Genomic DNA, 24643 nt, shown 5'->3' with positions numbered 1-24643 from the left:
CGAGACAGCAAGAGATGACTGGTTTTCATCCCTGTTCTCATGGATTCCAACCTGAAGGCAAATGCCTTCAATCTACTTGGAGCAATACTAGTGTTGGTATTGCTAGGATTTTGTCTGATAAGGATCATTATTGGAAAATGCCAGAAGACAGCTAAGAAAGCTGTTGGGATGAAGATAATGATTGATATAGATGCTGAAACTGGTGAACAATTGCATAATGAGGACATCACCTGTGAGAATATAAAGAAAAGTCCCTTGGCACCCCCAGGGACAAAGTTCTACTACCCTAAGGATCATAAGAAATATGTAGGATGTTAGCTATTCTGTCCACTATCTGAGGTGTGCTGCCATATGACCTGGATTTTGGATGAACATATAAAGGGCCTCATCATGAGTTGGGCTGTAGCCCTTAAATGTGGCAGTAATACTATGACCGTTGCATTTAAGGGCAGGCCCAATCACAAGTCGGACGCTAAATGGGCTGTATTACCTCCAGATTCTTGCTGAAGGTGAAAATCCCATTTTTAGTGCCCATTTCTGGAGCAATTAGCACCGGCGATAATAGCGCCTCCAGCCCCACTGGGTACAATAGATCCAATGGGGATTTCCTGCCTTAGCGCTACTCGTGATCCGGCACTAATAGCGCTGGACCAAGTAGAGTTCATGCTATTTGCATTTGGTGGTATCCCGACGGTATTACTGCCGGGATACTGCCCAACTAATGATCTGGCCAAAAAAATGCAGGTCACCTGAGGGGGTGACAAAGATATGGATCCCGAAGGATACACAGTATGAAGAGAAGATCAAGAAAATTGAAGAAGGGAAGGTGGTCGAGGACTCAACCAAAAGGGGGGATTGTAGAGGAAACGGTGGATATGTCATCCCTAGGACCCGCCCCCTCAGCTCTGTAATATTGGAACAGCAGGAACCGAGCCCTATGTGGGACACCAGGTATAATCCCAATACCACATTGAGTGTATGAGAAATTATATGCACTCAGACAACCATACCGAATGTACCCTAACACTGAAAAGGTGGAAGGATGTCGGCATACATCATTGGATATCATAGAGCTATCAGTGAAATCTAACAAGGGCAGAGTGATGTCATGAAGGGAAGACTCAAAGACACACTTAAATGATATGCAAATACTTACGAATGAAGATGTAACTAAAGTAACAAGAGAAACATGTAAATCAAATATGATGCAAAGAAGATAAAGTAACCTGCTGACTAATAAGTGTTTATACACGCAGAAACGCAAAGTAGATGAGACATATAGAAGCTTGCTGCAAAGGAAAACGTAACGTGACTAGAGTGGTCATGATGGAAAGATGGACGTTGGACTCGTTTTGAAACCAATCAGGCGACCGCAGAGACAGACCAGGGCTGCAGAGTCAGGAGATGCTGGGAAAACAGCTTTTTGTGAGGAATAAAAAGGAGTCTATTGGCCTGAGATCAAGGAGGCTAATTCAAGGAATTATTGCAAGGCACAAGGGGAGGTCAAAAGGATAAGCCATGAACGTAAAACATATTTCTCTTAGATTAAGCAAAGAAAACATCTGCAAGAGCAAACTATTGGACAATTAAAAGTGTGGTACGGCTATGCAGTGTGGAAAGAGCAAGTCTCTAGAAACTGAGAGGAGTAATGACACCCAGTAAAATTTGATCAAATAGCAGTAAATAGAAGGTCAAGGAATTGGGCCCATTACAAGCCCACATCTCTGGGCCCACTAACAACACTGGCAAACTGTTTAAAATCTGCAAGGAACTCGCCAATCCGACTGTAGTCTGCACTTCTCCCCTGCCAGCTATGACCCTCTGTACTTCACTAGCCTCCCACTTCTTAACCAAAACTCAGGACATCCTGTCCTCACTCTCCCCTACTACCTTCCTTCCACCCTACCAAGATCCCAGTCCTCCCTTGACCCCCCCTGTCACCTTCCCTTCTACTCAGCTTTCTCGCCCATAGCACTGGATGAGGTCTCTAGACAAGTCCTCTCTATGAAGATCTCCTCCAAACAGGTGCCCCCTGCTCATCCAGAACTATCAAGGACAACATTGCCTACCTTGTGCCATCCTTGGCCGATTTCTCCAATCACTCCTTTTCCACGGGCTCCTTCCCGCTACCCCTTAAGCACTCCCTTGTGCATTCTCTCCTCAAAAAGCCCTCCGTCGACCCCTACTGCATAACTACTACCACCCTATCTCCATTAGCCCCTTCTTGGGCAGACTCCTTGAGAAGCTGACCATACCCCAACTGTTCCAACACACAGAATCTGTTGGTTGTCTCCTTGAACATCAGTCTGGCTTCAGAGCAGCCATAGGCACAGAAACTGCTCTTTTGAACACTCATAAAGACTTACACCTGTGAAGACTTGCTCTCAAATCTCGACTCCAACTCTCCATCCGTTCTTATCCTTCTGGATCTTTCCTATGTCTTTGACACAGTCAATCATGCCACCCTGAAATATCAGCTCTGTGACACCGTTGACATCACAGGACTGTCACTGGAGTGGCTGACCTCTTTCCTCTCCTACCGACCTTCCCAAGTTCAACTGGGCCCCGTTTTCTCCCATATCACACTCTCCAAACAAAGCAGTTTCAGAATGAAGGTAACAACCGCCTTGCGGAGGGAAGGAGGAGGTGACCCCAAACACAGTGCCTCCTGCGACATGCTCAACATATGCCCCACCATGTTAGCACCATACTTCTTATAGAATCCCACTGTAATGCCATCAGTACCTGGTGCCTTGTATGAAGGCAGTGACCTTATGGCTGACAATATATCTTCGACCATCAAAGGAGATGCCAGGCGCTCCGCCTTATTTTACCTCAATGTCACCAGGGATGCCGCCTGAAGCTACCCACTTAGCACATCTGCATCCGCCTGCCCCATGGAGCCATTCAAAAAACACTCAAAATGTATCAAAAATTAGCTCAGAGACGACTTGCCCACTCTGCACGCACAGGTGCAATATCCACCATACCTCCTTCCCGCCTAATCATATTCGCTAGATGGCGACTCGGCTTCCCTTCCTCTCCATATCTTTGAGCCACCACTGGACAGGCCAGATATGTAACTCCTCAGTCTGCTTCGGATCGGAACCTGTCTAATGCTTCCTTAATGAGAGCCAGCTTACCAACGTTATTGCCATCTCCCAGCCGGGCCTCCAAGTCTTTCAAATCTGTCTCAATAGAGCCCAGGTGCCTCCTTATAATCTTCAACACCCCAAATTCCAGCATCATACACCTACCCCTGAGACACACCTTGAAGGCCTCCCATACTATAGCCATAGAACCCACCGACCACAGATTATGTGCAAAGTACAACACTATAATATCCAGCACCTCACTTCGGAAAACAACATTCGCCAATGCCAACGTCTTGAACCGCCAGAAAGGTTTAACCACCAATTCCTTGCTCAAGCTGATCGACCACCGAATTGGGGAGTGATTTGACAATGTTCGGGGGAGAACCTGAAACCCAACAGTCATATGCACAACATCTGGAACCGGCCAAAACATTGTCAATCTGGGATGTCATTTCATGGACCAATGAGTAATATGGGTATTCCCTGACCTCTGGGTGAAGTGCCTCCACACATCCAACAAATCCATGATTTTCATGCAACCCAATATTGCACGGGCCACCTGGGAGAGAGGCCTAGTATCACCGGCTGACCTATCCACTGCCCCGTCCAGATTTGCATTAAAATTCCCTGCCAGATGAGAGTGCTATCCATGTACTTATGACATTTAGTTAGAAGCGTTTTGAAGAAAGTAGGGTCATCGGCAGTTGGTACATGGACATTGACTATAGTGACAGGGGTATGTGCCAGAATTCCTGATACAATTACATACCTTCCCTCTGGGTCAACCACATGCTCCAAATGGCGAAATCGGATGATATATGCACCAAAGCCATGACCCGTCTGGAGTATGTAGAAAATTATGTGTATTAACTACTACTGCCCCAAGACATTCCCACACACTCATTTTCAACCCCTACCAGATGGGTTTCCTGTACAAGGATAATTTTAGCCTCATGACGTTTGCATTAACTCACTACCTTCCTCACCTTGCGCGGATTGTTGAGCCCATGAACATTTCAACTAATAATATTATACAATGCCATTAAAGCCGAGCTGGTCTATATCCAGCATCACTAGTCTCCAGCTGTACTCTCTCATGCCTCCTACACGGACATGGGGCTGCACATATCTACTAGCCTCTGCAGGGACGTGAACCATTTTCAGTGTTAATCCCTTACCAACTGCGTCACCCCCTCCAATCCCTCCCACACTGCCTGATTCCAACTTGCAGTGAAAGACCCCCCCCTCCATACTCCCACCAATACCCAATGGGCAAACACGATACTCGAACTCGACACCACAATTGACCCCACCTGCGGACATTCCCCAAGAGGAGAAGGCCAACCACCTCAAGGATCATAACCGGAAAACTGTATAGTTACATTGATAGTAATAGGAGCACCAGTGGCACAAATTGAAGCAGATCCAGAGCGCTCAGGCCTCCCAAAAGCCAAAATACTGCAACAATGTATCAAAGACCTTTTTTCACACGGGGGTCATTCAGCACTCCCACCTCAAGACCACAGGATCAGAATATCACACCCCACAACCAGCACATCAGCTCCTAGGCAATGTCTCTAAGAATTGTTGCACCTCAGCCGGATCAGTGGAGGAGTGGGTATTATTATTATGGACCACTCTCAGTTTTGAAGGGTAGAGCATAAGAGAGTGCTTTGCCGCTAGGAATGAGAGACGGGCCCACTGTACAGAAGCAGTGAAGTTCGATAGAAGGAGATCTTAGCTCCCCTGTACTGGTGATTGCCGAGCTCCCGAGCCTGGCGCAGCACCACATCTTGGTCTGTACAGTTCAGAAAGCATGTGATAACTGGCACAGACTCTAGTCTTGCCTCAGCACCTGCGGCAACACTCGATGGGCCCATTCCACCAGGAACTGTGACAAAAGCAGTGGGTCTTCCAGGACCTCTCTGATGAACTCCTCCATAAATGTTTCCATATTTTGCTGCGGCACAGATTCTGGGATCCCAACCACACAAATATTATTCCGCCGGGATCTCGCCTCCAAGTTCTCATTTTTATCCTTAATATCCTTCACCTCTCTCTACAGCGTGCACACAGCCTGATGTATCTCCGCGCTGGAATCCTCGAGTGTCCTCACCCTTTGCTCCGCCTCGGTGATGCACCCACTCTCCTTGTCTATGCGTTCCTGCATCCTATCCACCTTCCAACAGCGCCACAGCCTGGGGCGGCAATGCCCGCCACCATTTCAGTGTCCACAAGTGCCCCAGGGGCCGATATCCTACCAGAACTAGCAGGCAGGCCCTCCTTGGTCCCAAACTACAGGCAGCCTTGCTTTTTGTTGTCTTTGGACATGTACATGGTCCTGACTTCCTTTAGAATAGTCCACAGGGCCCACCAGGAATAGGAGCAACCACTCAAGTATTCCAGTCAGGAATAGCCACCCACTCAGTACTCGCCAGGCAATGGTCCAGCATGACCCCAACTTCAACTCTGCCTACCAGACCAGCTCCTCCACTGTGTTCAGGGCAGCGTGACCCCACTAAGCACAGCTTAGGCAACACTGCAGCAGCCCCAGCAACGGCCAGTCTTGGCACAGCTCCAGCAGTAGTCAGACTACTCCAACAGTTTTTCCAAATGAGGCGCGCAGCTCTGGAGCCAGTGTCCCCCCTCAAACCTCCTAGCAGCAGAGCCTCTGTAGGCCCTACAACAGCAAATGGCTTCAGCCAGGTACACCCAACGGCAGCACCGGATCACTAGACCAGCAGGGGTCCTCCGCCGACTCCCCGCACATGGCCGGCGCCTCCTCTCCCTGCTGCGGCACAGCAACTGTCAAGATGAGCCATTTTGCTCTGCCTTTTCACTTCCCAAGAGAGCACCCACAGTGTTGTGGGTGAGGGTTGTGAAGGCATGCCAAGAATGCGCCGTTGGTCTTGCCACTGCCCGCCTCACTATCTACAGGCCCCGTGGCACTACCTCCCTTCTCCTCCCTCCTCATTACCACCTCTAAACTCCTTCTCTTGGGCGACTTCAACATCCACTTGGACTCTTATATCAAAGCATCCACCCTCTTCCTTGACCTCTGCACCTTGCTGTCTCTGTCCATTCTCCTGTCTGGTCCGACCCACTCGGCAGGACACACTCTTGATGCCCTCATCCACTCTGATCCTTCACTATCCCCACTCTGATTACACCGCTATCCTGGTCAGACCACTTTCTCCTCTCTTCTTACCTGGGTCTCCTCGACTCTCTGACTACACCTCCTTCAGCCCTGCCAACCTCGTTCAAAAACATTCGTCCAATGAAACAAGTGTCAGCTGCTGCATTCGCATCCACCTTCATCCCCCTATACCCCCACCCTTGAATCTACCTCTGTATCTGCTCTAAGCAACCTTCATCTGACCATTACAAACACTCTCAATATTCTTGGCCCAGTCATGAGGATTTGCTTGAAACCTACCTCTAAGTGTAATACCTGGTACGACTCCGAACTTGCAGCCCTGAAACGCAAGTGCAGAACTGCAGAACGGAAGTGGCAAGCCTCAGTCACACCATCTGACAAACTGGCCTGCCGCCTGATGCAAAGGCAATGCAGACTCTCCATCCGTGGCAAGAAAAGGGCTCACATCCAGGCTCGGGTGCTTCCAGCAACACGGCTGAACTCTTTCAAATCTGCAGGGAACTAGTCAACCCTGCTGCAGTCTCTTCCTCCCCTCTTCCTTCCCAGGCCCTCTGCAACACACTGCCCAAACACTTCACCACTAAAACTCTGAACATCCTGAGCACCCACTCTAGCAACCCCTCTCCCATATACTTGGCACTTACATCTGCTGCTCACCCACGGACACTCCAGCACTTACCCCCACTCCCTCTTACCCTCTCTCTTCTCTCTCTGAACTTGCAGGCTCTGAATACTCACAAGGCATAGTAGTTTCGACTTTATCCTTTATCCCCCAGTGTATGTATTGTACTTCAATTCCCATGTTCCCTCCCTGTTGCCCTGTGGGCGCTTTAATACACAATTTACTTGTTGTATAAGCGCCTAACAAATGCACAATGAATTAATAAAATAAATAAAGAGCTAAAAGGGAAGCAGCCATCTTGGTTGCGAGCTCTCAAGCGCCTCCAACTATTAATAAAGCCAGTTTCAGAGTGATTAGCTCATAATGCTGCAGGTTGTATGCAGTAGTATGAATAACCTGAAATGTGCTCCAATGGACCCTGGAAGAGTGGAGGCTCTTTGCTTGGGCTTGCCTTTACAGACCCAAAACAAACCCCGAAAACGAATTCAGTCAAATTCCCAGCCCGGCTGCCAATAGTAGCAGACTCAAGAGGAGACTGTGTAAAAAAGGTGAATGTGGATGGCGACTTCAAGGATAAATTGTTGACTGGGTAGGATCAGTGGTGGAAGTGAGCGGGAACGGTCGGGAGCGGAGTTCCACTTTTACTGTTAATAGTTCCACTACTTTTTTCAAACATTTTCTCCCATCCAGAACTGTTCTTTGTGAAGTTAAAACTTATTCCTCCACTTTAACTCCCAATAGCAGTTACAGCTAAACTGAAATGTGTTTCAACTCAATTGGCTGTCAAGCAGCATTGCTGCAACCCTTGCTGTATGTTGCTCCCGGCCGGAGTCACAGTTCCACTTCTTTTTTTGGTACACTTCTACCGCTGGGTAGGATTCTGTTTGTGTCTATGCTATGAATGCTTGTCGGGCTAGTGGTGATGTTGTGAGAGCTATTAAATGCTGAAATCAAATATAAAGGGCTGGCTGGCTCAATTGTGTGTAAATGTTACCCTGGCGTTTGCATTTGAAGTATTCGAATGGCTTAATACAAGTTCGGCTTGTATTATAAACCAGAAAAATATTCTAACGTATTCCCTACATGTGCACGAGTATGAAACGCAACTGAAGAATAGTGACACATTAGTTAAATGAGTTATGATATGATATGATAGTTTATTTATATAGCGCCTATACACAATGTATTTCAAAGCACTTCAAGGCAAGGGAGGGAACAAGGGAAAATACAACCACATTCTTACAGGCCATGAACAGTAAGGATGTGAAATTAACTATTGCACTCGGCCTGACAACATTTCAGATAGTGCAAGAGCTAAGACATAGATAAGGAAGGGAGGGGGAGAGTGGGAAGGAATGGTGAGGGGATTCAGGAGATAGAAAGGGGATTCAATTGTGAGTTCAGATGAGTGAGGAACGGCTGTTGTCAAATGCAAGAAGGTTTATTTAACGGGGTGAGTAGGCAAGGTCACTACACGCAGTGCCAGAACCCTACTATTGGAGTCTACCGCCCCACGACGGGTGCCCCAACTGAAAAGAAAAATAACATTATAGAATGAGAAATATTTATGTTGCTTTGGTATTTGTCAGCGCTAAACCGCCATGGGTGTAGCCTCATAGCGTTGAGTGTAATTAAGAACCTCTTTAGGCTCTTTCTGAAATTCCGTTTGAGCCATATACCCCGACCCAGAGGCCTATGACATTACAACTGACCAACTGAAAACGGTCCTTTTGCCTCAAGTTGCAACAAATGGATTTTTGGGCATTAGACTACAGGCCCAGAGGGCAGAAATAACCAGTTCCAAAGTGCAACCAGAAATCCCTGTTATTATTTCCAAAAGAGTTTATTAGCACATGGATTCTATTATTCCACGATAATGACCTCTCTGTTTTTTTTCTATAAGGCATACAAGGATGTCGGAAACCTATATGCCGGCAACTGGTATCACCAAAACACATGTGCAACTGAATATCAGGGACTATATAACAAGGGCCACTTTGCTTTCTCCTGGGCAGATCCCTTCATCTTCCATCTCCTCGGTCACATGATCAGCCACAGCTGGGACCACTTAGAGACAGCCCAATCCCAGTGTCTGGTGGTATATGTTGCAAGCACTTTTCCAGTATTGAAGACAATCTGCAGAATCCAATTGGGTTCATTATGAAATATACGCCCCTGGCAAAACATTGCACCCCAGAGCCCCCCAGCCCGCTCTGCTGATACTTCATCGCAACATGCCATTGGGCCATCCGGCTATCCTCTGGAGAGGAAGCTAGACGCCTTGCTATATATATGTATGTATTTCAAATATAACTACAACCTAGCTGTTTGGTCAGAAAGTTAACAGCTTTAGATGCTGGTGAGATGAATTGCCAATTGAGATTGTTTCGCAATGTAAGTATCTAAGGCTAAGTGGTCTGCAACCTGCGGCTTTCCAGATGTTTCCAGTACTACAACTCCCATGATATGATATGATGGGTCATTTGTAACCCGCTTAATACCCAGAGGTTTCTAGGCGCAGACCGGAGATTGAATCTGTGGGCCCCGTGTCGTCTTGCTTCCAAGGCGAGCAGGTTGCTCCTGAGCTATCCTCCCTCACCAATACCTATGCTAGATAGGCCTGATGGGAGTTGTTGTCCAAAATGATTGTAGACCCAAAGAATGAGAGCCCATTTGATAGGCAATTGCAGTATGGGATGTTGGCACTGATTTTGGAAATAGTGTTATGCCTGGCACAGTATAGGCCATTGGCACTGATTCGTCTGGAACCTTTCTTGACTATTCTTAAGCTTCATGTTCTTTTGGCGTAGAATGAGGTGTTCCCAGAGGATGCGCTGTGAGTAAAATTGTTCAACAGGACATGTTCAATGGTACAATTGAGCCGAGTTTAACTACTTTAATAGGTTTTGGTAAATCATGTGAGTTGAGCGAGAGTTGGCAGGAATTGTCCCGTTCCGGCAAGTGGATACAAACTAAAATGGGAAAACACTAAATCCTTGAGCCTAGGCCAATGGTGAAACAACAAAGGCTATCAAAACTCCCAGAATGTCTACGTTTTATATTGACAAAATTCCCCCTTCCATCAAAATATTGTACATCCTTTTATTTAAAAAAAAAATATAAAGTTAAGGTTCACCCAAACTGAACTGACCGACTGAAAGGAAGGATTGACTGTTCCTAAACAGTAGATCATGTGACTGTGGTAGTGGGTATGTCAGGGCGGCATTCCTGGGGCGGAAGCAAAGTTGACAGATTACACTCCCAAATTTCTCACCACTTGCACAGTGGCATTCTTAAAATACCCTGGGTTTTTCTGACATGGGCAGGCACTAGGATGGGCTTTGATAGGCTGGAATAGCCTATTTTTTAGGTAATCGTGTAGCCGTAGAGTTCTGGCCAAATGATTGGCTGGGTTGAGGGCGGCATCCTGATCAAAACAGAGTGGGTAAAACATTACCATCTCCTGATTGGAGGACATTTTCAGGTGTCCTTTCTATACTCCCCTACACCTGCTGCTCTGATTTGCTAGATTAACCCCATGGATAGAAGTGTGTCACCAGGGGTGGGTGATGGTGTGGTGTCTGCCTGGAATTCCATACCTTAAAGAAGCTGACATACTACCTGCCCATTCCGCCATCCTCTTTCATAGTTCTTGTGGCAGGTATTTCGCCAACCCCTCGAAGTCAGGCAGTGCCAAAGGCATTAAGTGGGCTGGGGCTAGCTGTGGCAGAGCCCCGGCAGTCTCCAAAAAGGGCTACCAAGCCGGGCCCTGCTAGGGCTCACTCCCGACTAGCAGACCCCTCAGACAGCCCGTTTAGCGAAGCTCTGCACAGTTAGAGGGTTGCCTGCAGCTGTCAGCACTTTGGCTTAAAAAAATAAAAAGGCATCAATACCTCTTCTTTTTTCTAATCGGATGTGCCGGCACTTGCATCCAGCCCTTTAACCGTGCAGTGCTTCGCCGTAACGGGCTGCCTGCTGGGTGTTCGCTCTTTACCCAGAAACAAAAGGAGAGGCCGTGCAACCCAGCCCGTCTTCTGTTTCTGAGTAAAAAGCCAACACCCAGCAGGCAGCCCTTTTACTCAAGGATCTGCGTGGCTGAAGGGCTGCCTGCTGGGATCAGTGACCCCCACAAGCAGCCCTTCAACCATGCTTGAATGAACGAAAGGGCTGCTTTCTGGGTGTTGGCTCCTCATTCAGACACAGAATGAGAGCTGGGGCAAACTAGCGTCATACCTTTGGTGCTCCCGGCCTCCCCTTTTGTTTCTTAATCACAGGCCCTCACCCCACTTCCCCCCACAGGCAGCCTGACAGCATAGCTCAGAGCCCATGATTTGGAACAAAAGGGAGGTACTGGGCGCCCCAAAGGCAATAATGCGACTGCGCCCCAGCTCTACCATAGGTGAGGGGACTCTCGTGGGGTGTGTGGCATAAGTACACCCACCCGTAGTTAGGCCATGCCCCCTAATTAAAGCCCCCCTCGATTTAGCCCCCCACTTAGAGCACCAGTCAGTGCTGTTTGCAAATGCTTCTACTCGGGGGAGAATGCTTTTGATGGGATCCCAGAAATAAGTGGAATTGCTCTGGAAGGAAAAGCAGCTTTTTTCTTTGGAGGGAAAAGGTGCTTCTGGAGTTGTTTTAGACTTTGCGGGTGATTTGATGAACATGTATTTTACCCGAATACATGTATTAAAGATTTTGCAAAGGTTATACTTCCAGGCAGTGCTTAAAGTGGGCCGGGGCCTGCCGGGTCCGGGCCCCGGCAGTCTCCAAAAAGTGGGACTGAGCCGGGGCCCTGCCGGGGCCCCCGTCCTACAGCAACATTGGCGTGAATCGCGGGATGCATTATCCTGTTGCGGCCGCAGCCGCGACGGGAGATGCGCCTGCAATGAAGTCAGGCAAGCTAACAGAAGTGGCAGCCAGCCACAGCGACGCAACGTCAAAGTAACTGCATCTGGTGACCCCTCGCGCGAGAGGTCACCAGAGGCAGTTACTGTCCCTTTGTTTCCCCAGGTCGCCGAGGCGTCTTTAACCCTCGGCGAACCTGGGGATTCCTCGACATATTTCGAGGTTTATAAAAGATGGCTTTGAAAGTACACATTTCAAGCCATCTTTTATAAAGCTTTGACGACGGACAATTTTGTCCGTAGTCAAAGCTTTATAAAAGATGGCTTGAATTGTGTACTTTCAAAGCCATCTTTTATAAACCCGAAATGTTTAAAAAAGATGGCCTGAAAACTAGTCAAACCGTAGGGTATGCACACAAATATATATAAATGTTATATATTTGTGTGCGTACTGTTAGGCAGAAACCTGTGCAGTTCCCTTAGGGACCCCTGCAAAAGATTTAGGACTACAGGTGGTTGGCAGTAAACCCAATTGGTAGCAGTCTGTACCACCCAGATTTACCTGGTAGCTGTGGCTGAGCAGTCAGACTTCTCTCAAGATGAGTTAGGCAGTATATAGAGTATACACAATAGGTACAGGGATACAGTAGCACAAGCAAACACTGACCAGAGCTTTGGTGTAAAAGTATATCATTATTTATTTAAAGACACACTTGTAAATTACACTAGCACAAAGAGAGGTAAATAAATTCAACACAAAGTCACTATTATATATATACAACCCTAATTACTTATTAAACAAGTCTTATTGAGAGACACCACTTATTTTCAGACCGAGGTGAGCGCTTAACATAAGATGGCATTCTAATAAGTTATTAAAAAGGGAGGGAAAAAGGCAGAGTTATGAAAGCACACAAATTTCAATACTTTTCAAAGAACCACAGTGAGGCAGGTTAGGCAAAGTCTACTGGAGAGCAAGGAAGTTCAAATGCCAGGCCCACTCTTAGAGAGAGCAAGCGAAATGTGTCCAGGATCACACAGGGAGTTATGCCCAAAGAGTCTTTGTAAATAGTTCACAAAAAGATTGAGATCAAGTCAGGAAAAGTTAGTTAACAGGTCCCAAGCTAACCCAGGTTAGAAAGTCGAGGATTTACTGTCACCCCGAACGATCTGTCGCAAGGGAAGCCAGGCGGGACACAGTACCTGAAAGTGGGAAGAATGCTCCAGCGGGGTCAGTTGTTCCTGGCAGCGGGTGCAAGTCAGTGTTTCGTCCAGAGGAAGAGGAGGTCTCGACGTGGAGGAAAGCTGAAGGTTGTTGCGCTGCCAGGGAAGAAACCAGCCGCAGAGTTTCCCGGTTACAAGGTACCACCCTTTTCCTCGCAGTAGTGGTAAACCGTGGTATTCCGGTTGCCGGGGTGCTTGGCAAGGGCAAGGTGGCCACGAGATGGTCCAGGAAGGCGAAAAGACAGGCAAACTGGTTATCCCCACCCGTCAAAAGAAGAAGACTCTCCGGACTGGAGATCTCCTCTATCGTTGGGAAAAGTGGTGAGACGGTTCAGCAGGGCTCCACCGGTGTTGTCATCGTTGTAGGTCGGCTCGGCTTCTCCCTCCTCGGATTCTTTAGGCCCTGTGGCGACTTCTGAATTTCCAGTCCCCAAAGCCCTGCTTTTATGCAGAAAACCCCCATTCATTCAGCCTAGCTGTCACTCAAACATGTTAAGTGGTGAGCCGGGCGGCTCACCAATTGGGCCAATCACACAAGAGTGCGACTTGAGTTGCTGAGGCAACTCAGTCCAGGGTGCCTAAACCCCCTCCCACACCCCCTGTGGTACCCAGACAGAGTGGCACCACTTTTGGAGGCTTCTGTGGAGAAGCCCGCCAAAAAGTGGAACAAAGGGCTCGACTTCGGTGGGAGTCACAGAAGCGAACACAAACACCATTTTGGAACCACGTTTCGTCACAAAATACCAACCAGTGAATTTATATTAATTTAATAAAGCCGCAGTATGTTCAAGGCTATTTTAAAAAGTGGTAGCCTCGAACAATGGGAAAATCCCATAGGAATATATTCGCGGTCGAATATAAAAAGTAGTATCCACTGCCACCAGCCAAAACTCAGTCGGGGGGGACTGGACAGTGCCCCCTCGAACAACAGACCCCAGGGCAATCGAATTGCCCCGACCAATACGTCCACAATAGGATGGTTTGTACTGGTTCTGTTCACAATTTGAGTCTAGTAAGGCCAATGGTGACTTTACATGCCCTGGGAGACCGTAGTCAGTCCCAGGGTATGGAGTCTATGTTTGGGGGTCGCTACGACACCCCTGGGTTACGCCACGGAGAGTGCTGTGTAACCCATATACCAAAAACACATGAAGCCCTATGGGGTAAAAGTCCTCATAGCACATAAAACACATACAAAGTCAAAGGAACACCTCAAATCATGTCTAAGAGTTGGAGGAAAAGAGTCTCACTCTTAGCAGGAGAAAGAAATACACCCCAAAAATCCAGCAAAGCTGCTGGGGGACTCACTATGTTTGGGAAATTAGCCTTTACAGAGAATTCTCCCTAACACTCGCCCCCCCCCCCCCAGACTAAGGGACAGGAGGATTTAATCCACTCCTGGATGAATCTCATACCTCTAGTCGGTTACAAACACCCTAGAGAGACCATCAGCATTTTGGTGGTGACACCCTAACTTATGTTCAGTGGTAGAGTCAAAGGTTTTCCTTTGTAAGCCATATGACCTACAAACCCTTTGAGGAACATCAGTCTTTTTAAAGTTATAGGGGATCAGGTTGACCAATCCCTCAGAAGTTGGTACAACTTCTGAACCTGTGTTAGGCTTTTTCAAGGGGTCCTTATAAAGGATTCCCTTACATCTAGAGGGGCCTCCTGAGGTCCTCACCACCTCTCTGTTAGGAGAGGGTTGGGTTTTAGGCCTCTTGGTTGGAGGGGATGGAGATAAGAAAGGTACAGGCTTCTCCTTCCTCTTAGATCTACCTTTACCTACTTTAGGAGTATCCCCCTTAAGATTAGGATTTGAGTTGGAGTCTTCAGTAGAAGGTCCAACAGTCTGAAGGTTTTTGGCCTTAGACTTTTCTTTCCTGGTTTTCCACCAGCACTGAGAATTACCAGTTCTCTTAGACCTAGTTAGGGTTCCAGTTGGTCTATCCACCTCTTCCTCAGAATCAGGGGGAGTCACAGACTCTAAAACTGGGGGAACAATGATGGAGCTTGGTTGGGGCTCCCATTTCCCTAACATGTTAGCCTGAAATTTGCCTGGGTCAGAGGTCAACTTACCAACACCAGGGCTTGGAGTGGGGTTCTCATTAGAGGTTCCCACAGGCTTAGAGTGGTTCCTTAAGGTGGCCTCTCTAGCCAATTTGGTTTGGTTCTGGGTCTCCATACTGGGAGGCCTGGGGTTACTGGATACTACTCCTAGAGTTCTTAGATCATTCCCCAACAGGACTCTCCCAGGCACCTCAGTCTGAACACTGACAGGAATCAACACTGTCATGTCATTACACTGAATGAGGGCTGGTAGAATTGGAACCATTTGGACAGGGCCTCCAGACATCTTAGTGGGACCTTTGGGTGCCTTAGCAACATCCTCAGGACTGAAAAAGCTTTCATCCACTACTGTTCTGTTGGCCCCAGAGTCTCGCCTGGCAGGAGTATCCTGGCCATTGACAAGAACACTGTCCATATAATAAACTTTAGAGTTTTCTGGTATGGAGTTGTACACACTCCTATTCTGATCACTAACCAGACCCATGGACTCTACTGTTACACTTGCTTGAAGACCCAAAGGTTCTTCAGCAAAGACTTCAAAGTGAGCACTAGCCATTTGGACTTCCTCCTCAGGAGTGAAGGCTAAGGAGACTGTGCTGATCCCTGTAGGTTTACCCTTACATCTGGGATCTCCCTTGATGTGGTCAGTTGCCCCACAGAGATAGCATGTTCCAAATGCTCTCTGGAATGGTGGCTTGGCCTGACCTCCTTCTGGTTTGTGACCAAAAGGTACACTAGCCTGTTATGGTTTACCCTGGGGCTTACCCTGGTTATTTTGTTGTTTGGGGCCCTCTTTGGTTTGGGAGGTATTAGAAATCTCTTGGTTCCCTTTTGGTGGCTGCTTTCCCTCATACTTTTTCTGAGTGACCCCTGAATCCTTGTGAGTAGCCCTGTTGGCAACCCACAAGTCAGCAGCCTTAGCTAGTTTTTTAGGATCTAATTCCTTTGAATCAGCCAAGTGCTGTCTGAGCTCAGGAGAGCAGGCATCATAAATTGACTCCAACATTACAAGATTTCTCATTCCCTCATAAGTGTTCACCTTGTAACCCTTAATCCATCCCTCTAAGTTTTTCACTCACTCACCCAGGTAGCCCAAGGGGTACCATCATTCTTTTTGAGGGTCCTAAACCTCTTAGGGTACGGGGAAGGGGTCTTCCCAAATCTAGATATCAAAGCTAGATTCACACATTCATAATCCTTCTTATCCTCCTCCTCCAACTCCATTACCACATCAGTTGCAACAGGGGGGAGCCTAGAGAACAACCAAGAAAGTAACTCATTTCCTGTAATGTTCTGGAGCCCATGCTTGTATTCAAACAAACTCAACCAATCCAACACATCCAACTTAGGCTCATACATACCCACCAACTCCTTAGGCATCCGGGGTCTTTTGGGACTGGAACTCCTAGAGGATTCGCAGAGAGAAGCACTTTCCACAGACAATTTTTTCATTTCTAGCTCATGGTTGAGCTCCATTTCTCTGAGCCTTAGTTCTTGGTGCCGTTGTTCTGTTTGAGCATTAATTCTTTTGAATTCTAATTCAAGCTTCATTTTTTCTAGTTCCATATATTGAGGATTAAGTGTGGGACCTGGTAAGGGTCCAGTAGGCACAGCTGGCAGGGCAGGTAGAGGCCCAGGGGAGACAACTCTAACATCTTCCACCTCCTCTTCTGCTTCTGACTCAAAGTTATCAATACTAACATTCATATCAATATCATTGCTGTTATCTGCAGTTGCTGGAGTGGTAGGTTCCTCTGAACCACCATCCAGACTTTGGTTTGCTAACAACCTTTCTATTAGCTCCATTTTCTTGCCCTTAGTCAGGAGGTTCTTATGCTTACAGAGAACTCTTAAACAATCAGCAGTTTTTGTAGCAAGGGACTCTTGACTATAGCTTTCCATAGTTGACATGTTTTAGAAAATACTTCTTTAGTGCTAAACTTTGTGGTTAGTTGCACTAAGGTATGTATAAGCACACTAAAATGTATACTTAATACAAATCCCACCGCTGTACACCAGTGTTAGGCAGAAACCTGTGCAGTTCCCTTAGGGACCACTGCAAAAGATTTAGGACTACAGGTGGCTGGCAGTAAACCCAATTGGTAGCAGTCTGTACCACCCAGATTTACCTGGTAGCTGTGGCTGAGAAGTCAGACTTCTCTCAAGATGAGTTAGGCAGTATATAGAGTATAAACAGTAGGTACAGAGATACAGTAGCACAAGCAAACACTGACCAGAGCTTTGGTGTAAAAGTATATAATTATTTATTTAAAGACACACTTGTAAATTACACTAGCACAAAGAGAGGTAAATAAATTCAACACACAGTCACTATTATATTTATACAACCGTAATTACTTATTAGACAAGTCTTATTGAGAAACACCACTTATTTTCAGACAGAGGTGAGCGCTTAACATAAGATGGCACTCTAATAAGTTATTAAAAAAGGAGGGAAAAAGGCAGAGTTATGAAAGCACACAAATTTCAATACTTTTCAAAGAACCACAGTGAGGCAGGTTAGGCAAAGTCTACTGGAGAGCAAGGAAGTTCAAATGCCAGGCCCACTCTTAGAGAGAGCAAGCGAAATGTGTCTAGGATCACACAGGGGGGTTATGCCCAAAGAGTCTTTGTAAATAGTTCAGAAAAAGATTGAGCTCAAGTCAGGAAAAGTTAGTTAACAGATCCCAGGCTAACCCAGGTTAGAAAGTCGAGGATTTACTGTCACCCCGAACGATCTGTCGCAAGGGAAGCCAGGCGGGACACAGTACCTGAAAGTGGGAAGAACGCTCCAGCGGGGGCAGTTGTTCCTGGCAGCGGGTGCAAGTCAGTGTTTCATCCAGAGGAAGAGGAGGTCTCAACGTGGAGGAAAGCTGAAGGTCGTTGCGCTGCCAGGGAAGAAACCAGCCGCGGAGTTTCCCGGTTACAAGGTACCACCCTTTTCTTTGCGGTAGTGGTAAACCATGGTATTTCGGTTGCCGGGGTGCTTGGCACGGGCAAGGTGGCCACAGGATGGTCCAGGAAGGCGAAAAGACAGGCAAACTGGTTATCCCCACCAGTCAAAGGAAGAAGACTCTCCGGACTGGAGATCTCCTCTGTCGTCGGGAAAAGTGGTGAGATGGTTCAGCAGGGCTCCACCGGTGGTGTCGTCGTTTTAGGTCGGCTTGGCTTCTCCCTCCTCAGATTCTTTAGGTCCTGTGGCGACTTCTGAATTTCCAGTCCCCAAAGCCCTGCTTTTATGCAGAAAACCCTCATTCATTCAGCCTAGCTGTCACTCAAACATGCTAAGTGGTGAGCCGGGCGGCTCACAACTTGGGCCAATCACACAAGAGTGCACCACTTTTGGAGGCTTCTGTGGAGAAGCCCGCCAAAAAGTGGAACAAAGGGCTCGACTTAGGTTGGAGTCACAGAAGCGAACACAAACCCCATTTTGGAACCAAGTTTCGGCAAAAAATACCAACCGGTGAATTTATATTAATTTAATAAACCGGCGCTATTTTTGAGGCTATTTTAAAAAGTGGTAGCCTCGAACAATGGGAAAATCCCATAGGAATATATTCGTGGTCGAATATAAAAAGTAGTATCCACTGCCACCAGCCAAAACTCGGTCGGGGGGGACTGGACAGTGCCCCCTCGAACAACAGACCCCGGGGCAATCGAATTGCCCCGACCAGTGCGTCCACAATAGGATGGTTTGTACTGGTTCTGTTCATAATTTGAGACTAGTAAAGCCAATGGTTACTTTACATGCCCTGGGAGACAGTAGTCAGTCCCAGGGTATGGAGTCTATGTTTGGGGGGTCACTATGACACCCCTGGGTTACTGCACGGAGGGTGCTGATTAACCCACATACCAAAATCACATGAAGCCCTATGGGGTAAAGGACCCCATAGCTCATAAAACACATACAAAGTCAAAGGAACACCTCAAATTATGTCTAAGAGTGGGAGGAAAAGAGTCTCATTCTTAGCAGGAGAAAAAAATAAACACCAAAAATCCAGCAAAGCTGCTGGAGGACTCACTTGGTTTGGGAAATTAGCCTTTACAGAGAATTCTCCCTAACACGTACCTTACTATGGTTTGTGTACTTTGCAAGCCATCTTTTATAAACGTAGAAATATGTTACATATTTCTATGTTTAGAAAAGATGGCTTGCATAGTACACAAACCATAGTGAGGTACGCACACAGATATATAACATTTATATATATTTGTGTGTATACCCTACGATTTGCATACTTTTTAGGCCATGCCCCTCCCACAAGCCACGCCCCCAAATGAGGACCCCCCCCCCCCTCGATTTCTTACCTCACTTAAAGCCCTGCTTTCAGGTAAATTAATTGATTCATAAATAATGATTCCATTGTGAAACATTTTCCGACGTATCGCTGAACTTAACGGGGCTCCCTGCGCTAACCGCCCCCCCCCCCAATCCCCCTCTCCCCCCGAACCCCTTTCTAGAAACCCCCTTTCCATGATTGCGTACATTAATACATAGTTTTTCTGGTGGCGTTGTTTGTTTTAAAAAAAAACAGGCCAATGTTTGTTTTTAATAACGTAATAACGCGTGTGTGTGCGTGCGTATACACTGTGATATCTTTTTGCCGGAAACAACATTATATTATATGGATTACATATGTAATTAAATAATGTAGTCTAGAAAACAGAGAGACTCTTAAAATAACCAGTGGCCTAACAGATTTTAATTTCTCACAGGAGAAAAACATGTTATCCTTTACATGTCAATATGCCAGCCGTTAAGATGCAGCTGCGTGTGGCGCAGCGTTTCGTGATTCATGTCCTTGTGCAGCCAGTCCACGCGCACGAGCCGATGCTGTTGGCATTAGACTGCATTTCTTGTGAGCCCGCGGCTAGTGGGGGAGAGAGGCAGGCCCCTGGTTCCACAGGTTGACAATAAAGTTCAAGTGATACCGGGAGCTGGTGCGCCACAGTGCGACAGTCTCATAACTTGAGTCGGCCACGTGGTGGCGGCAGAGATACAAGATGTGACCAGATCAGTAAAGCGGACAAAACATCTTCCCTAATTAAATGTACACAATAATTAAGGAAGAAAAACATAAAAAGGTACACAATGGGCACCAGGGCAACGAAAAGAGAGACCTTGACAGCTGGAAGCCGAGCATAAGGCTGCCTTTCGCCGCCTGTCACTTAAGACTGGTTGCGTTTCCAATTGCACAGTGCAAATTCGCCTTGAAGGTATTTTCATCTTAAACTGGCGAAAAAACCCTCCTACTGACTATTTCCCCTTCTTAGCTGTTATAATCCAGTCGAGGTACACGTCGAATTTTTGTGTAAGAGCTGATGGTACCCCTGCCCACATCTCGACAAATCTGCGACTTCGCTCTTTTTTTTCTTCCTGCGTACATTTTCTTTTTAGATAATTGAAATGCCCCATTCATTTTCCTGTTTATCTTTGCACACCCCTCTCCCTGGCAGAATCTGCAGACAAAGGCGCGCACTGCCTCCCGTCTCTCACCCGCTCGTCCCCGCCTTCCTTGCCAACAGGTTTCTCGCCTCCCACTTACCTCTTGGCTGCTGACAGCAGCTCCTCCCGGGCGGGTGCTCAGTGCCGAGGATGCCAGCGCCTCCGTCTCCTCCTCACCCAGGCACCCTGGACCGTCCCTTCATCTCCCATGGCAGGTCCCGCTCCATGCAGCTGGGCACCTCTTCCCAGAGGCGCACTATCAGGTCCAGCCGCCCTCCTCCTGCATCTGAGTGCAGCAGAGGTACACAGAGCCAGCCCGCAGCCTCGCTCCTCTCCCTCACTCCCCCTCCCCCGCGCCTCGACTCCCCTCCTCTCCCCTCCGGTGCAAAGCCCGCCTGATGAATGCCACCCACAGCAGCAGCAGCAGGGCGCTTCCAGGTACCGGGGCAAGCAACAGGGCTGGACTGGGTACCAAAACAGGGCCCTGGAAGTAATGTTCAAAGTGGCCCCATATTATACATTTCCAACCAGTCCAACCCTTTTCCTGTCTGGAAAATGTTGACATAAAATAAGTCACCACAAAAAGAGGCGCGGGGTACAGAGGCCTAACGGGAATTCTCCAGAGTTGCACATCGGCCAGTCCACCCCTGGCAAGCAATATGTTTTCACTTGTAGGGCAGTATGCCATCTACAAAGCGCCAGTCCGTTCTGGCAGATGGAAGATGGTTGGCAGAACAGGAATTGCTCTATTCTGGGAAGCGTTCACCCACCAGCGAAGCACCATTTCAGTGTCCATGAAAAGACCACGTGGGCGTACCAGCCTCTCTGCCCCACAAGCTAAGGTGCCCCAACCAAGCCCTCAAATGGGTACAAGGTTACCATCTCCACCGATATAACCTACCCATATCCTCCCCCACTGCGACCTTCTGTTGCACTGCTGAATGGCTCTCCACGCAAAATCGCTTTCTCTTCAAATTCCTTTGCCTCATCTTTAAATCCATCCATGGTCTTGGCCCTCGCTACCTCGCTGAATGCATGTCACTGGGTTCTCCCTCCCAACCTCCTCGGCTCCTCAGCTCCTCATGACCTATCAGTCCTCCGCCCCCTGTGCCTCACCCCACTTTGGCACCTTTTTCCTACTTGACACACTCCACTGTAATGCTCTCCCATTGGCCATCAAATCCATCTCTGCATTGGAGCTCTTAAAACCAGGCTCCAACCTTCTAGCAATGGCAGGAACATCCCAAGCCCCTACAGCCCCCTATCCAAACTAACCCCCCACAGACCCCGCCTCATTCTGCCCTCAAGCTCATCTATTTCATTTCCGAAAATCTAAATAGTTCTGGCCATGACAGTTTACTGTCCTTGGCAGTGGTTAGCTTTTTACGTGAACTTACCCTCTTAAAGTAATTCTTTGATTTGAGGGGGGAATTTTGAGAAATGTTTTTGTGTTTCTGTTTTTTCTTTTCTTCTTTTAAAACAATAGGCTTGGGTTTAAAATGGGCAGCCAGGCCGTTATTATTAACATTAAAGGGTAAACTAATTGGTGGGAACCTCCCCTCCCCCTCCTTAGAAGAGTGCACCTGCTTTGACCTGCCGCCAAGATGGCGGCCACTGAAAGAGACACCCAGGGTCTGATCACTTTTCTAGGGTGAACCCCTGTTCCTTCCGGTGTACAGACCTCCCGCCTCTAGCGTTTGCAGGTTGAGTTTACTTCGCTTATAAATTGGCTAGGTCCACTCAACAGGTCTGTTTGTGATGCGTAAGAGCACACTGACCTATGTGGGCTCTGTTCCTCTCAAAAGGCAGTTTACAGACATCGGATCACGGAATTGCTTGGTGTCTCGGTTCTGGTATCTCAATGTGCCTACCTTTGTAGATGGTCAAATAAGAATGGCCCTGCCATTGCCCTCTTTTGATTACAACAATCAAACCCACTGCTAAGGGAGGTGGGTGGGGAAACAAGCTCCTCGCTGATCTCCGCCCAACCGAGCTTGGCGGGGGCCCGATTCTCTTTATTGCACCTTTCCTTCCATCTTTTACCTGCACTTTTTGCAGTACAGTGAAGCCTTAAGCTTCACTGCACTGGCCTTTGCTCATATGTTATCGGGAAACTGAGGTATTCTTTAGGCTATCAGTACTGGGAAACAGTGTTTCCCTTAGTCGTGTTACTGTGTTACTACTTTTGGTTACTTTTGTATCACGTGTGGTAACTTTTTATCATAGCACAAAGCAGCTTACACTGCAGTGCAATGAGGTGCATTTTTGTTTTGTCCTAGACCAGGGGTGCACAACTAATTTTGACAGAGGGCCGAAAGTACCTTACATGAGGGCTATAGTGGGCCGAAAAGTAAATGTGGGCGGGGCGGTAGGTGGGGCGTGGCAGGAGGCTTTTTCAACCCCCAATTTGTATTAAACACATGGAAAAAGAATATGTTTTTGAGGGGTAATGATTTTTATTGCATTTCAAACTTACATTTTGTACTACACATTTTCCATTGTTATAATTTATTTCGATTTAGTTATTGTATATCGTCTGTTTAATTAAATTATATATATATTATTGACCCTTGATTGGACATTCCGTTATTTTGGACTGCTATAGTTTGCTGTTTGGGTTGCCCAAGAGGAGTATGGCCTTCGTTGAGTCAGGTTTCCTCAAAAAAGCAAAGGATGTACATCTCCCAACTGTGCCTGTTTTAGGTTTATTATTGGGTTCACTATTGGAGTGCAACACTATGCCCCATGGCCCCCAACCCTTAAGCAAACACTATGCCCCATGGCCCCATCACCCCCAACCAAACACTATGCCCCATGTCCCTCACCCCCAACCAAACACTATGCCCCATGCCCATGTCCCCCACCCCCAACTTAACACTATGCCCCATGGCTCCCACCCCCAACCAAACACTATAACCCACGACCCCCTCACCCCCAACCAAACACTATGCCCCATGGCTCCCACCCCCAACCAAACACTATGCCCCATGCCCATGTCCCCCACCCCCAACAAACACTATGCCCCATGGCTCCCACCCCCAACCAAACACTATGCCCCATGCCCCCCTCACCCCCAACCAAACACTATGCCCCATGCCCATGTCCCCCACCCCCAACCAAACACTATGCCCCATGCCTCCCACCCCAACCAAACACTATGCCCCTGGGCCCCCTCACACCCAACCAAACACTATGCCCCATGGCCCCCTCATACCCCACCAAACACTATGCTCCATGGCACCTCACCCCCAAGCAAACACTATGCCCCATGGCTCCCACCTCCAACCAAACACTATGCCCCATGGCACCCTCACCCCCAACCAAACACTATGCCCCATGGCCCCCTCACCCCCAACCAAACACTATGCCCCATGTCCCTCACGCCCAGCCAACCACTATGCCCCATGCCCATGTCCCCCACCCCCAACCACACACTATGCCCCATGCCTCCCACCCCCAACCAAACACTATGCCCCATGCCCCCCTCACCCCCAACCAAACACTATGCCCCATGGCACCCTCACCCCCAACCAAACACTATGCCCCATGCCCATGTCCCTCACCCCCAACCAAACACTATGCCCCATGTCCCTCACCCCCAACCAAACACTATGCCCCAAACACACTCTCAAGCATGCACCCATACAAACCCGAATTCCCCACCCCCAACTCAGCACACAGACTCTCAAGCATGCACCCATACAGACCCGAACACCCCACCCCCAACTCAGCACACACACTCTCAAGCATGCACCGATACAGACCCAAACCCCCTACCCCCAACTCAGCACACACACTCTCAAGCATGCACCCATACAGAACCAAACCCCCCACCCCCCAACTCAGCACACACACTCTCAAGGATGCACCCATACAGACCCAAACCCCCACCCCCCAATTCAGCACACACACTCTCAAGCACGCACCCATACAGACCCAAACCCCCCCACCCCCCAACTCATCACAAATACTCTCAAGCATGCACCCATACAGACCCGAACCTCCCCACCCCCCAACTCAGCACACACTCTCAAGCATGCACCCATACAGACCCGAACCCCGCACCCCCCAACTCAGTGCACACACTCTCAAGCATGCACCCATACAGACCCAAACCCCCCACCCCCAACTCAGCACACACATTCTCAAGCATGCACCCATACAGACCCAAAATCCAACCCCCAT

At 48.0% G+C, this 24643-nt stretch overlaps 1 protein-coding gene across 8 annotated transcripts in view; it reads right to left on the bottom strand.

The window, feature by feature from the left end:
• SLC29A4 (solute carrier family 29 member 4) overlaps nucleotides 1-20803 on the bottom strand; it is a 301784-nt gene extending 280981 nt beyond the window's left edge. For all 8 annotated transcript variants that reach the window (XM_069645524.1, XM_069645525.1, XM_069645526.1 and 5 more), the window contains exon 1: nucleotides 20559-20803. The gene's annotated coding sequence lies outside the window, so the exon portion shown is untranslated. The remainder of the gene's footprint in view (nucleotides 1-20558) is intronic.
• Nucleotides 20804-24643: the final 3840 nt, after the last annotated feature.

Source organism: Ambystoma mexicanum, chromosome 2p (assembly GCF_040938575.1).
Source record: "Ambystoma mexicanum isolate Mex_15411 chromosome 2p, UKY_AmexF1_1, whole genome shotgun sequence".
NCBI classification, from domain to species: domain Eukaryota; kingdom Metazoa; phylum Chordata; class Amphibia; order Caudata; family Ambystomatidae; genus Ambystoma; species Ambystoma mexicanum.
This window is presented reverse-complemented; position numbering and strand designations above follow the sequence as displayed.